At 42.5% G+C, this 14,170-nt stretch overlaps 2 protein-coding genes across 23 annotated transcripts in view; both read right to left on the bottom strand.

Annotated features, from left to right (window-relative positions):
* Window positions 1-1,568, bottom strand: part of NRCAM (neuronal cell adhesion molecule) — a 364,115-nt gene extending 362,547 nt beyond the window's left edge. For 20 of the 22 annotated variants that reach the window (XR_007772049.1, XR_007772048.1, XM_050936050.1 and 17 more), the window contains exon 1: window positions 1,171-1,268. The gene's annotated coding sequence lies outside the window, so the exon portion shown is untranslated. Of the gene's footprint in view, window positions 1-684; window positions 706-1,170; window positions 1,269-1,437 lie in introns of those variants that run through there. The other 2 variants (XM_050936052.1, XM_050936055.1) reach the window with 2 other exon arrangements.
* LOC127042868 (uncharacterized) overlaps window positions 1-14,170 on the bottom strand; it is a 972,530-nt gene that overhangs the window by 114,170 nt on the left and 844,190 nt on the right. The window lies entirely within an intron of this gene.

Genomic DNA, 14,170 nt, shown 5'->3' with positions numbered 1-14,170 from the left:
ACTAGATTGTGATGGTCTAGTTCTAAAGTCCATCTGTATAATAGGATACAGCTAAGATGAAACAATGGCACTAACTATTGATAATTCACTAATGCTTTAGTAGCAGAGAATGATCCCCCAGCAATAAGCTCAGTACTCATCAGAAAACTGCTCTACAGCCAGGAAAAAGCGTTTAGCAGCCTGCATGGGGCTCTTCAACCCTAATGCTAGGCAGTTTGCTACTTCAGCATAGACAGCTCCTTCCCTCCGTGTATTGTCAGGGAGACAGAAGCAGGGGGTGGGGGAGGAGAGGGCAGCAGCTACAGCGGCCTGCCTGAGCCAAGGGAGGCAGCTCCTGTCCTTCGCCTCTGCGCATTGGCGATCCACTGACGTGCACGGGTGAGAAAAGGCGGCCTGCGAGAGGCAGGGGAGGAGGGCGCCCCGCAAAGCAGGCAGCCTGTTGCCCCCTTCTCTACGCGTGAAATGGCGACCTGCCCGGCTCAGCGTGCGGGGCCGGGTCCCGGGCAGCGGGGAAGGAGCGCGACGCGCGCAGCGTCTCCGGCCACGGCCGGGCGGGGGCAGCAGGGATGGGAGAGACTCTCCCAGCCCCAGAATCAATCCCGTCCCCCGCCGGACACCGCACACCGGCCCCCGCGCAGCTCCAGCAACCTGTCGCTCGCAGCCCGCGCCCCGGCCGGCCCGCACCTGTAGCGCTGCCCCGGCGGGAGCGAGCCTGTGCGGCCGGGGCTCGGGCCACGCTCGGGAGCCGCACAGGCACCCACGCCCCGGGAGCTCGGGCAGCACGCCCCTGCAGGCGGGTGTGGATACATAGCTACATGCAGCCCGCGGCCACGGCGCACACAGACCCCGGGGGACTGGACTGGACGGGAAGCCGGTGTGGCTCGCCAGCCGCCCCGCGCACCCTCCGTGCCCGCCGGCCCCCGCCCTGCGCAGCCCCAGGAGCCCGGCGGGGACAGTCCAGCTGGCGGGGCGGGGCTGGGCTGGGCTGAGCCTGCGCCCGCCGGGCTGCCTGGGCATTTGGGGGCAGCCGGAGCAGGACACCGGGAGGCGGAGGGGCGCGGGCTCCCCATGCCCGGCGCTGCAGCGGCGCCGCCTCTCCCCGCTGCCGCAGGGCACGGCGAGGCGGCGGCTGCTCCCCAGGCTCCCCCAGCGGCCGCGGAGGTTACTCACGGGTGGCTGCGGCCCCGCTGCCCGGCTCGGGACGGTGGTAGGCGCGCACCTCCCGCGGCGAGCCCGTGGTTCTCCTCCCCGCTCGGCTGGCTGGCGCAAAGCGCTCAGGCAGGCGCGCTCCCGAGACTAGCCCCACCGCCCCCGACAGTGCCGCGGGGCGCGCGCCCGGGCGGAGAGAGTTGGGCAGGCTGGGGGGGCGCGCGCGCACGCACGCCGGGGAGCCGGACAGACCGCGGCGGCCGGCGCGAGCTGCTTTCCCCGAAGCACCTGATAGGGTGGGAGGCGGCGGGCCTGGGCCGCCTGGTCTCGTTAATGCCACGCTGCGCGCGGCCCGGCTCAGGAGCTGGTGCAGCACAAGTACGTGAATACAATTGCCCCTGCAGCTTGTCCCAGCCCCAGCCGGCAGAACAGCCACTCGCATCCCGGGCGTCTGCCCTAAAGACGCTACAGCTGATACAAGGATTTCCAGCATTGGGGGAGGGGCTAGTCCACCTGAAACATTTTTTTCTAAACAGCCTAGTCCCTCCCCCAGTGTTTAGTAAAGAATAAACCAACTCGCCTTTTCTCAGTCTGTATGAAACTGGCTATGAACCGCAAACCGCAGGCTAGTCTGTTTGCACCCTCGCCCGGGAGAACGATGCAACACGCCGATCACGGGCATGAGTACCACAAAGGGAAGAGGGGGTGGATGCTCTTCCCGCAGTAACAGTCAGGCGTTGTTAATAGGAAGAGAGGTCCCGATTCCGCAAAGGAACCCGCCCAAACAGACCTTTACACCCAATTCAAAGACTTTATTTTAAATACACGGTATTTTTAACCTCGTAGTCCCTTTAAATAGATAATATAGAGCAGTTCCTAACTGGAGCTAGGGAATATTATTAAGTATATTACAATAGCAACTAGGAGCCCTAATCATTGTACATGACCCTGTCGTGCTATGTAAGCAATTGCAATTGACGCACCATTTAAGTAGTGCTATTTTACATCCAGAAGATGACTTTCAGAGTTAATATAGTAATTACATTAACAGTCGTGATCACAAAATATTTACATATGCTTAACTTTTCACAAAAATAGTCCCATTGAACTCAATTGCCGTACTCATCCGCATATAGTTAAACACGAGTGTTTTCAGGATTGGAGCCAATACTTTTGCTCTGGCACTGTACAACAATGCAATAAATAAAATCATTTTTCAAATACCAAACTCCTGCAACTGAAGCTTAATATAGGCCAAATTCTGAGAAATGCTGCATTTCCTGTAAAGTGAGGATGAGCCATTACAGCTCCTTCCTACAGGCTGTGACTAGAAGGTTTTTCATTCTCATTCTGCAGACCACCTTCCACATCAATCTCTTGATACCAATCCCTTGATTTCTCCACTTCATTCTTTATTCCAGCTTTCCTGAGGACTATCCGAAAGGGCTCCAAGGACCAGACTAGAGTCTAGAACAGCCAATAGACTATCAGCAGCAAAGAATCCTGTGGCACCTTATAAACTAACAGACGTTTTGGAGCATGAGCTTTCGTGGGTGAATACCCACTTCCTGAGATGCATCTGAGGAAGTGGGTATTCACCCACGAAAGCTCATGCTCCAAAACGTCTGTTAGTCTATAAGGTGCCACAGGATTCTTTGCTGCTTTTACAGATCCAGACTAACACGGCTACCCCTCTGATACAATAGACTATCCAAATTCTATACTACTGAATTTCAAACCATTCACAAGTAAATTTATTCTACATTCTCAATACTTCCATAGCTCTAGAATGTTGGATACTTCCTAGACATAGTTACTAAAGGTGAATCAACCCACAAGATGAATTGTATAGCAGAACACAATGTTGGCAGTGTGCAAAAAGCTTATCCTAAATCTACTAACTGTACCAACAGTCATCATTACAACTGTGGAAATGTTAAAGCTGTGCTACTGAAAACACAGTGGATAAATGATAGATTCTATAAATAATGCAGCACAAGTTTAAATATCCAGGATTTTACTAAATGGTAAATCAATTGATCACCACTTTAGATTCCACAGATAATAAGTTCAAGTCAATCAATGTTGTGCAAGATATTAGATATTATCAGTTTGTTGTCCAAGATTAGATGGATGAGGGAAAGTCTATCTAGACTAATTAACAGTGTTAACATTAAAAAAAAAAGAAACAGTAAGCACTCATATAGTACACCATGATGTAATTTACTTCTACTTCTGCACTTACACAGCCTTCAGATATAGCATTCTCTGATTCTCATCTAACTTATTTTTGTTTATCATATGTGTAGTAAAAATACAAATTTAAAAACCCAACAATCTGCAAGAGGAAGCCAGAGGCCTAGAATGCTATGGTGCTGCCTAATTTATCCCTCCCATTGGACATAGTTCTCTTAAGAGATGTGTTGTCTCCCTGAGTGAGGAAGTACAGGCACAAAATGCTGAGAGCAGCATTAACATCCAGAAAGATATCTACTTGCGTTGCCACCAGATTCTGAGAGTGACCTTGTAGAGCTGCAATAATGAGCTTCTACAAACTTTGAAGGAGAGATAGCATGTACTACAGCTTTTGCTCTTTTATACTCTTTTGTATGCATATAACATATCTTAGTACAATATTAAGTATATAATCACACAAGTCACAAAATTCAAAGTCATGGTTTCCACAGTAATTTAAGCTCTGAAAGTTGTGTGTGAGATAGAATATGTATTACACACACACACACACACACCGATATGTATACATTCTAATGTAGACGTTCAATAGGATAAACAATAATCTAGAATACCAACTATTTATTATGTACAGAGTTTAAGATTTTGAGGGAACCTTCACTTTTCTTCATGTAAGTTTTCAGAGTGACTCTTAATTAATTCACCTCTTACAGTTGGTATGGGTACTTCCACCTTTTCATGTTCTCTGTATGTATAAATATCTTCTTACTGTATGTTCCATTCTTTGCATCCGATGAAGTGGGCTGTAGCCCACGAAAGCTTATGCTCAAATAAATGTGTTAGTCTCTAAGGTGCCACAAGTACTCCTGTTCTTTTTGCTGATACAGACTAACATGGCTGCTACTCTGAAACCTCTCTGTAGTTTTGAAGTCTATGAAGTCATTTTACTACCATTCTGGTTTTGTAATGTTTTACTCTCACTTTGCTGACTGCACAAGCTGCCAGGCAGTTGAAAATCCATCCCTCAGTCTTTGTGCTGCATTAACACTACCTTTTTCCATTTTACATAGTGCATTAAATACTACATTTATTAACTCTTTGATATTTGTCAATTTTTGGTCACTTAAACACCAGGCAGGTGATATAAAATGGCATATGACACTCATAATTGACATATAGAAGGCTTTCTCATAAGTAACTGTGCTATAGCATAGGGAAATATACCATGTATGTAGCCATAGAGTGCATTATGGATATCAGTCATGACATGGACTCCTGTGAAGCATGGGTAAGAAGAAGCTACCGGCTAACATTTGCTGTGTGCTGATATAGGGTGGAGGATGGTATCAGCTGAAAAAAAATTGTAAACATTTTGCTCTTGATCCAACTCTCATTAAAGAAAATGGAAAGACTCCCACTGACTGTAATGTGAGTTAGTTCAAATTCTACAACACCAGTTGCTTTGATGTCACTCATGCTGATGTATGGAGCAGAATGCGGTGAAGGTAAGAGAAAAATTTCAAAAGCACCTGAGTGTCTTATTGAGTTATACTGAAAGTAAATGAGTCTTAGGCTCCTAAGTGACTCAGGCACTTTTGAAAATTTTACCCAGGGTATCATGGGGCCATCCCTGCCATCTCCTGGTCACCTTTTAAAGTTGGAGTGGCCAGTCCCAGTGTTCCCCTGACTTCTTCTTTTACAATAAGCCACACAACAAACTGATTTAGCTAACTGTTTTACATCTATAACGTGGTACGTTAGTTCATCTAACTAATTTTTATTATTACTAATTTCTCTCGGAGGGTCTGCTAATACAGTATATTCACTTTTCCTTAATGGTTATTTCTGGGTTGCTGTACTAATGCATATAGAAAACTAGTATTTCTAGGCATCGGATAAACTGATATAAATATAGGAAAACTAAATAATGCAAAGCAGAAAAAGGCAAGATCACAAGCTCTAGTGCTAAAGGTCTAATGTAAAACCTGCACTGTTTGGTATACAGTAACAAGGTTACGTTTCAGAGCATGCTATCTAGGATATATTCTTCTGATGTAAGATGTAGAGAACTTGTCTGGAAAATAATCACACTGAAAATGAAAAAGAGAGAATGCACATGATTTGCTGTGTTATGAAGAACTTGGTTCTTGAAAATAATATCTAATTTACAGCTTCAGTGCATAATAAATATCAATTTCATTGTCCACAAACCATTTTAATGGGTTCAGTTGATAATTCCTTTTTTAAAAAATTAAACTGAAGGGTATGCCACAGAATACTCCATGGCAGATACTCCATGGCAAACTAGTTGTTTTTATTGATGTCAAAATTACGCTTATTGAGATCAAAAGAATATTGCCTACTCTATATTTATTTATTTTATTTGTATCCAACTGGGTGACATTTTATCTCCATTGAAGTCAATGGGAGTTTTGCCATTAACTTCAGTGGAACCAGGAATTTATCCAGAGTGTACGACGGCAGATGTTATGAAGTCTGCAGACTCTAAATATTTCTTGTGCATGACGGCATCATTCACCTTTCTCTCTTGTAAAAACTTCTCACTCAAAACTTCTTAAAAATAGGAAGCCTAAAGTCAAGCTTAGCCTTGAGAGATTTATCTAAAAACACTTCACAGGTTAATCATATAATCTCTGGAGTTTTACAAAACAGAAAGTTAGCATGGGGCAACTCTCCTTTCAAGGCTGTCAATTTTGATTGGTGTGTGAACTAATTTTTGTTAGTGAAACAATTTTTGCATTACTCCATATGTCCTGATCCAGCAAAGATTTATGCACCCCTTTAACCTTACATATGGCCAGTAGACTTATTGACTTCAGTGAGACTACCCAGTGTGTTTAAGTATTTGCAGGATTGGAGATTATGTGAGATTTAGGGGTGGTGGAGGAGAGAATAAGTTTGGTGAGAAGGGAAATTGATGATTACAGAATAAGTTCTGCCTTTTTTGCTTGTTTTTCCCCCTCCAGACAATTTTGTAATATGAACTTTGTCCACATGACCATACGTATTAGGACTCATGAGTGAGGGAGTTTGGGATGAAGGATTTTGCATGAGCAACTACCAAAAAAAAGGGGGTGGGGGAGGAAACATTAGTTAAAAAATGCACCATATAACAAAAGTCAGATGGAAGCGATGCCGGGGACTTTAATCAGAATGATGCCCTAAAGAACTTCAGTAGTTTGATTTCCTGAGATACTCTTTATTCTAAATCCTTTGGAGCTTCCGAAAAGGAGATGCCATTGGATCACAAACAGGCTGTTGCCCTAAGGTTTATATGTTTGATAATTTGAAGCAGTTTAAGTGAGAAAATCTCTGGATAAATTTGTAGAGTCTGTATGATTCCCTGAGGAAGAAAGTTTGAATTTTAGTTTGATGGCCTTGTAGCTTTTTTTTTTTTTTTTTTTTTTGGTAAGTAAATGATTCATTTCAGGTTCTAGTCAACCATTATAATGATTTAAATAATGCTAATGAAATTAATGTGTAGTCATGTGGCTCCTAGGATATTACCTCATCCACCTTATCTCTGTACTGAAATTGGATCAAATGAAATTTAAAAAATCATTTTTGATTTCTAATTCTTAAAATAATGCACTTCATATTTGACAGCTGCACAATTAGGGCCCAATCCAACTCCTATTGAGTGAAGTATGAGTGTTTCCATTGACTTCAGTTTAATTGGATGGAGCCTTTATTTGCAGATTAATCACCATTATTTAGTTTCTCTTGCTAAGCAACTAAACATTTTGCCTAGAATCTGTTAACAGGATAGCATCAAGATAAAAGAATTATACTTTACAAGTTTCCTTACCTATGTTATTAGTAATGCCTGAAATTATTAAAAAGTGAAAATTTTCCTATTTGACTTTACTTTTCAACATTATTGTTGTTATTCCCAAGAATGTAAGAGAGATCCTTGCCCCCACAAGCATACAGTCCATATAGACGAAACACACAGGGCATGGGGAAAAGCAACATACAAGCCAAATTCCTGATCCTGCAAATGCTAAAGCATAGGCTTAATTTCATGCATGTGAGCAGTGTCATGGAAGACAATTGGATCTAGTCAGATGCCTAAAATTAAGCACACGCTTAAGTGTCGGTAGGATTACAGACAAGAGACTGAGGTGTTGTTTGGCACATGTCTTGCTAGGTATAGGATTTCTGTAGGTTTCATCATCCCTACCTATCACCACCATCCCCAAAGTGGTCTGGCGGGTCCTGCTGGGCCCAGGGACAGCAACTGTGCTTATTATTGCATTTGATTCTGCTTGGATACTGGACACTGGTCATTTTCAGTTTCTCATATACTAAGGTATGATTGGTGTGTTTAGGTCTTTGGCACAACAGAGGAGTACATTCAATTCCATTTAAAATATTGAACAATAAGAAAAATGACAAATAGGTCTGTTCATATTGCATTTTATAACAACTTGTTCTTAAAACCTAAATTTGGGATCTAAACTTTACATCTATACTTGGCTAATACACTGTCCTCGCATAGATAGGTCAGATTATATTAGTGTGTGGATTAGTTCCCAACACAGAAATAAAGGGTTTGTTTGTTTGTTTATTAAGGCAGGGGGGAAGGGAAAAAAACACCTAGTAATTCTCACCCTCAGTGAAAGGAAACACTTCTCTAGATTTCCTAACTTCAATGATATTTCTCCTCACTAAAAGTAGATACACAACATGAATAAATCAACAGTAAATTGAATCAGTCTCTTTGCTTTGGTACATAGTTCATTTAGTTAGCAACAGAGCCCATCCTGCAAAATTACCCACTCAAAATTACCATTGATTTCTGCTTTAGGTTCTATGTGACCATGTGCAAAGTCCTATATAAGACCCGTGTTCAGTGGTGAGCTGGAGCCGGTTCCCACAGGTTCCCAAGAACCGCTTGCTAAAATTAGACCTCCGTGGAGAACAGGTTGTTAAAGGACCAGGGAGTGGGCAAAGAACTCCAGTCCGCAGGCTGGACCATCCTGTTGCTCCCAGGATTCCCAGCTGGGGAGGCTGAGGCTCTCCCAGCCCTTCCCCTGCTTCTCCCCAGCTGCAGCAGGGCCAGCCACCGGCACCAGCTAGGCAGCTCAGCTGAGCTCCTGCGTCATCCTGCTGCTTTGAGCTGCTGGCAAGATAAGAGCTCTAGGGTTGCTGGGGGGGGGCAAGTGGGGCAATTTGCCCCAGGTCCTGCAGGGGCCCCCAGCCCCATGGGTATGTCTCCCCCTGCGCCCCTTAAATCAGAACTTTTTATAGGGAACTGGTTGTTAAGATTTTGGCAGCTCATCATTGCCCGTGTTGTACTTCAAACTTGCATGTTTGGGGGAAGAGGAATTGGAACGTTTTGAAGCTGATCAAGTTGGGAATAGAGAGAGTTTTTCCATTTTCTCCCAAAGGAGAGGGACAGTGTTGGGTTCAAATTCTACAGTCCTCATATATTCAGTATTAGTGTCTACACATCATAATGCAAACATAGATAGAATATGTAGACAGACTAGCCAAACTGCATGTATTAACACATGGTAACGTTTGTCAGCAAATAGTTGAAGACAAAATTTTCATTCTTTCCCTGTTCTTGCCCCTATATAGTTGCATCTTTTCCTCAATCTTTCTGTGTCCATTTTTTCCTCAGACTAATTTTACTATTATTTTCACACTTTTGAAATCTTATAATTTGTATACTATAGAGCTTAGAGGCCCCATTTATGGACAAGGAACCTCCTTGTGCTAGGTACTTTACAAACACAGAACAAAAAGCCTCAAAAAGCTTAAAATATCCAGTTGTTTTGTCACTCTCCATACTTTTTCTCATCCAACTTAATGACAGTTCTCTCTTTTTCAGCCCCATAAAAGATATTTTTATCCTCCATTTCTCTATTCCTATTACTTACTGCATATTTTCAATCCTTAACTTTGATTTTCTTCTCTCCTGTTTTGAACCCCTTCCTCCAATCTTCCACTTTATGTTCTTTAACAATCTGTCTCTCTCTCACCACCGGTTTCTCCCTTTTCTCCCATGGTTAGTCTCGCCACCTTTCTGCCAGCACCCTCAGCCCCACTCAGTCTTTTTGCATCATGCCCACAAAACTATCTTCTCTTTCCACTCTTGCCATCTGGCCAGAAGCCCTCTTTGATTCCTTCTGCAAAGTAAAATAAAGGGGGGTACCTGCTATTAAAAATGCTGCTAGTGAGGTCTGGCATCTTTCTATTTCACTACTCTCCACTGGAGGACCCAGCCTACAGCAATCCTCATTATGTCAGAGCTCTCCTGTCTATGGGCCATATTGTGCTATTGACTTTCAAGCAGAACTTCCCACTGAAATTAGTGAATAAGTGAGGGCATGAAACAAGGCTGTGGTGCTGGGGTTCTGATCTCAGGGGAGGCTGTAGGGTGCTGATCACAACAGATCCTCTGAAAGCTCAGTCAAAGTGAGAGAGTGTTTGTGACTAGACCTTAATGTTGCCAACCCTCCAGGATTGTCCTGGAGTCTCCAGGAATTAAAGCTTAAACTTTCATTAAAGAATATGTATATGATGAAACCTCCAGGAATATATACAACCGAAACTGGCAACCCTACACTGATTTCTTTGAATCTCCTTACTTTACACTAGCAGCTCTCCCCATTCAGGTCACGTATCCAAGCTGTTCAATTCTACACTTTTTATATGCATAAAGTTCTTCTTTACAACGTCTGTGCTAAATTAGCTTAGTTTGCTTTTCAGAGCAAAATATAGTATTAGTGCCAATGGCTATCTATGCTGTTTTACAGCATGCCGTGTTACAAGAAAAAAAATATTGAGAATAGGATTGTCACATATTGACCAGACAAAAATTGAACAAGTTCCAAAGTTAGCTCCAACACAATGTGGCCTCTGGAAATCCACGTCCAGAGTTCCAGATGAAGTCTAATGATATTAGTCCCCCAGTTTAGTGCATGAACAAGTATTGTAGCCTTGGGGACAGAGAATAAGATCCCCTGGTATGCATACTAGTTACACACACTCAAGTACAAACATCTATAATATTAGTTTATATTCCACCCACTCCCATTCCTTAGTGAATTACAAAGAATTCCTTTATTTCTTTCAATCTACAACAGCACTATTTAATTATAGTATTTTCCTCTCTCTACTGATAATTCCCTTTTCATCTACTTTCTTTGTTCCTCTATCTTTTATCCCCAGCACATTCTTAATGTCAGTCCACCTCCTAAGGAAACTACTTCCTCCTCTCCTGTATCATCTAGGTCTGTCTCCCATATGCTTGCTAAATTACCTCCAATATCCAACCCCTTTGTCACTGGTTTGGTACCTGCCCCAACTTCTCTGAAGTTATATTTTTATTATACAAGTACCTTTCCCCAACTCTCCAAAAACCAAACCCCCTCCCTGACCAATTCTCCAACACTACTTATCATCTTCCTTTATTTTAGCTACATTATTTTAAAAAAGGAGCTCTCTCTCCACACTTCAGTCATCTCTCATTGAAAAAGAGAAAGCTATATTACTGTTTCAATTATTTGCTGAATGTCTTAAAGTATCTTCCAAGAGATAGGCAAGAAACATTTGTGCTCAACTCAGCCTTTTAGAAATACCCTAACATTGTCATTTTTGAACAGGAGAGACAAGGTTATTTCTTGTATCAAAGGGGTAGCTGTGTTAGTCTGGATCTGTAAAAAGCAACAAGGAGTCCTGTGGCACCTTATAGACTAACAGACGTATTGGAGCATGAGCTTTCATGGGTGAATACCCACTTCGTCGGTTGCAAGGTTATTTCTTGTTTTGTTATAGTACTTTGTGTTATTTTTTGTTCAGTGGCACAAACTCAAACTCAAAAGTAACTACGAGAATTACCTTACCCAAGTATAATGTTGTCCATAAATAAACAGGAAAATAGTTGAGGACAAAGATTGTTACTGTAATCTTTTAGCAATTAATAGCTACAGCAGCATTAACTTTCAAAAATAGGCATTCATGTACTGACATTTTAAAGTGAACAAGAGTGCTAGAAGAGGGAGTGGGGGAGGGGAGTCAACATTAGAGTACAAACCCCAAAAAATTAGCTTGTAAGACAGAGGTAGTGACATTTTGTCAGAAATTGGAGCTGATGCATGGAAAGTGCTGAGTTTTTCTGGGAAAGGGATAATGAAGAACCTAAAGTAACAGTCATGTCTGAACTCAGACAGGAACACTAGCATACCTTCCATTCCTCGAAAAATGAACCTAGACCCTGACTTTCACCAGATGATGTCCTAGATTTTGATAATAAGATGAGATGGGACCTATAAGGGAAGATGACTTGCCTGAGCAGATCTAATGCAATCCTAGACATCTCTGCTGAGATGAGAGGGATCAGATGCACCTGAGAGCAGTTGACTGTTCGCCATCAACTACCAGTGCAGCCTGTTTAGTAACAATAGAGACATTTAAGTAGAGATTAGAGCTATATTTCTCCAACACAGACACTTACCAGTACACATAAGTAGTATATTTAACAGAATACAGGCCAAACAAAGATGAAAAACACTAACATTGGAGCTGCCGTAACGTCATCCACTACCTATGAGGTAAGGTGACTACAGACAAGAGGTTAACATTAACATATAAAATGGTCTTAAAGGGTATCGTTTAATTCAAATTAAATGAAGGTTTGCAATCTTATATTACTGTAAAGCTATTCAAGTATATCTGCATCAGATTAGAAAATATAAAACCTGCTGTGTTACTATTTGAGGTGATGAGATATACAAGGAGCAATGTGTTTGGCTTTTGAAAAAGCAACCTGGCATGGTGACCTACCTTTTTCGTTTCTTTTCAGGTGTCTGGGGAGGAAAAGCTGTCCAGGGATTGTCATGGCAAATGATATATATATATATATTTAGGGAGCCCTGAGAGTCACACTCCTAAATGGGAGATTAAGGGATTAAGAGTTCTATTTGCTGCCCTATCCAACCCTGGTCATGTCCCACTTAATTTCTGGTTTCTCCTCTGCATTGGGAATCCTCTTGCTTTCTCTGAGCAAGAAGAGACACAAATAGTGTATGACTATTCTAACCATCCTTCTACATCACTCCAATATCTGTCTTTCTAATCTGCTCCAGAACAAAAGAATGTTGTTGTTTTTTACCTCTTTTCCTGTAAAAGGACTAACTGGATAACTGAGTGGTAACTGTTGTAGACTAGCTTTAATTCAGGAGGAGTAGATCTGTTATGCAGTTGGCACTCCCTGAATATGGCTGTTGTTAGGCACCAGCCAGCCTAGCAGTGGCGATTTAATAAATAAGCAATCAACAGAAATGGAATGTGAGTAATTCTGCTCTATAGGAGTGACACAGCAAAGTCTGGAATAGTATAAGGCTGTAGCAATGCTACATGATTTCAACTAATAGATTCTGGATATATTCTGAATTCTTGAACCAGTATTCTGCTTTTCTTTTAATATTTTGTTTTACATGAATAATTTCTACTTACTCTGAGTCATCTCAGTGTAAGCCTATAGCAGCTGTACCCAACTGGGGAGAAAAGATTTTGTTGACTGTATGCAATGTGCTTAGTCAGTATAGAGGAAAAGATCTTACAGTCTGAAGTAGATGGATAATACAGGGAAGCCACAAAATACATTGGATGATCAGGAACTGGGAATCCAGTTCAACATGGGCCAAGGATGTTGATTTTAGTGAATACTGTGCACCAGTATGGTCTCATAGCAGTCACACCACATTCCTTGATACTCAGCTGAATAACACCATGCGCATAGTATCATGGATGCTCAAATTGACTCCAGTTCACTGGCTCCCAATCCTATCACACATCCAGCCTCCACAGATGTGAAGAGCTGCCCAGACATCTCGCTTTCTCAACCATGTCCATGCAAACACAAGGATCCCGTTGCATGATGACTTCAGTACCTGCCAAACACAAGATTAAAATCCCGTAACCCTCTATGGAACTGCGTCAAGACCCTTACACTCAACTTTGACACTGAGGTTCAATGGAGAGTCACATGGAGCATTTTGACCACTCAAAACAAGCAGCTCACCATTGACCAGGTAGAGGAACCATTGGGTTTTGATTTACGTTGGAGAGACTAGTGCAGATTGAATCACATCAGGACATCTCATTGGAGATGTGGACATACCCTCTTTAAATGGAAAATGGGCAAACACCTGTATGTGACGGTGGTCACTAGGCACAAACAATGGAGTACATCATATCTGAGTGTCCCCTTCGTTCTTTTGCCAGGGGGACTGAAGGACATATACCAGCTCATTGCTGCGGCAATGTGCTGGCTATCTAATCTAGATGTAAATTTGTAATCGTTGCTACTTACCCAAGCCATACAGAATAAGAAAATTTTTGGTTTAAACATAACACTTTGTATTGTATTTTTTATCCATGTGGATAAATACACTTCCTCCTGGACTGCCTTACCTGCACTCTATACACTAAGCCCCTTTCCCAGGGATTTACAACATTACAAGCCAGCTGCAAACATCCACTATTTTTAAAATTCAACCTCCTAGGGAAATGTTTCATTTTTCTCCCATCTCAATGTGTGCAATTCACACAAATCTGCAATAGCCCAAAGTCAGGCATTATTCAGCACTGCCCCATGATGGGTTTAAGTCTAATATCTAGCTAACCTGTACAGCTAGAATCGAGAACTTTATAAACATTCACCCCCTTTGGCATTAATGGGCCACAACAGCACTTGCTTCCAACTAAGTTCTCAGAACTAAGTTCTCAGATTTTAAAGCTGTGACAAGCAGGGGCGGCTCTAGACATTTTGCTGCCCCAAACATGGCAGGCA

Source organism: Gopherus flavomarginatus, chromosome 1, assembly GCF_025201925.1.
Source record: "Gopherus flavomarginatus isolate rGopFla2 chromosome 1, rGopFla2.mat.asm, whole genome shotgun sequence".
Taxonomy (NCBI): domain Eukaryota; kingdom Metazoa; phylum Chordata; order Testudines; family Testudinidae; genus Gopherus; species Gopherus flavomarginatus.
Note: the sequence above shows the minus strand (reverse complement) of the source record. Positions and strands in the feature narration are given on the sequence as shown.